A 1267-nucleotide genomic window follows, 5' to 3' on the forward strand; every position below is an offset into this window, starting at 1 on the left:
AGGTAGGCGCAATCTTCACGGGTTTCGGGGCAGTCATTCCCCGAATGTCCTTCATTGCCACAGACTTCGCACGTGTAGTGCGAACCCATGGCGTAAACGGGAGCATGGATTGGTTGTTTGCTCCCCTCCTCCATTTTCTTGATTAGGAGGTCCATCTTTGCGGCTATCATATCCGTCTCCTTGACGGTATGCATCCCTTTTGTACGGGGTTGGAGTCGTTCAAAGCTCCACCCCTGGTTGGAGACCATCTTCTCGACCAATGCTTTGGATTTGGCTATGGTCAGGTCGAGGAAGGCTCCTCCAGCAGCGGCATCAATATTGGCTCGAGATGTCGTTGTGAGCCCATTGTAGAAGCTTTGCAGGATGAGCCACTCGTCCATGCCTTGGTGAGGACAGGCCAGGATGTATTCCTGCAGCCTCTCCCAAGCTTCTGGGATGGATTCTATCTCCGTCTGCTGGAAACTTGATATTCTTCCACGCAGGGCATTTGTTTTGCCCAACGGGAAGAATTTTGCGAGGAACGCCTTGGAGCATTTGGCCCAGGTGTCGATGTCCTTTTCTTTATAAAATCACTATTTCGCCTTACCCATGAGGGAAAGGGGAAATAGACAAAGCTTGACAATGTCAGCGGCGACACCCCGTATGACAATGATGTCGCAGAGCTCCAGAAAATTCTGCAAATGTGCATTCGCGTCCTCATTTGGCTTGCCACATAATGGGCTAGCCTGCACCATGTTATTGAGGCTTGATTTGAGCTCGAAGTTCACGTCCCCGACGTTGATGTTGGGGCCAGTGGCCACATTATCGATGGAGGGGACGGAGAACTCGCGGAGAGTCTTTTCAGCCATAGCCTCAAGAACGAGTGGTGCTTTCGAAATGGGTTCCTGTGCCGGTAGGATAGCGAGAGGAGGAACGACGCGAGGTCATGCCCTTCTCACGAGCCTCTCTGGATTGTCTATGTAGTTTTTAGGCAGGGAGAAACCAGTCATACACTAACCCTGTCTTCTTTCAAATCAAAAATAAAAGAAGACATAAAGTGACATTAGCCTGAAAGAGTAAAGACCATATCCTGAGTACAAGGTCTAAGTTAATATCAGCACAATATCTTTGTTCACATGCCGTCCCCGGCAACGGCGCCAGAAATGCTTGTTGACATTTCTTAGCACAATCACTAGGAATGGTTAATCCTTAGTGACAACGCCTGAAATGTCTGTTGGCGGTCCTTAGTGCAATCACTAGAAATGAGGGCGCCGAACCCATCCTAGCA

General features: G+C 49.6%; 1 non-coding gene across 1 annotated transcript; it reads left to right on the forward strand.

Moving 5' to 3' along the window:
- Positions 1 to 378: 378 nt before the first annotated feature.
- LOC120701701 lies at positions 379 to 487 on the forward strand. The gene has a single exon (XR_005686258.1). It is a non-coding gene; the product is annotated as a small nucleolar RNA R71 (small nucleolar RNA).
- The last annotated feature ends 780 nt before the right edge of the window (positions 488 to 1267 follow it).

This window comes from Panicum virgatum, chromosome 3K, assembly GCF_016808335.1.
Source record: "Panicum virgatum strain AP13 chromosome 3K, P.virgatum_v5, whole genome shotgun sequence".
NCBI classification, from domain to species: Eukaryota; Viridiplantae; Streptophyta; class Magnoliopsida; order Poales; family Poaceae; genus Panicum; species Panicum virgatum.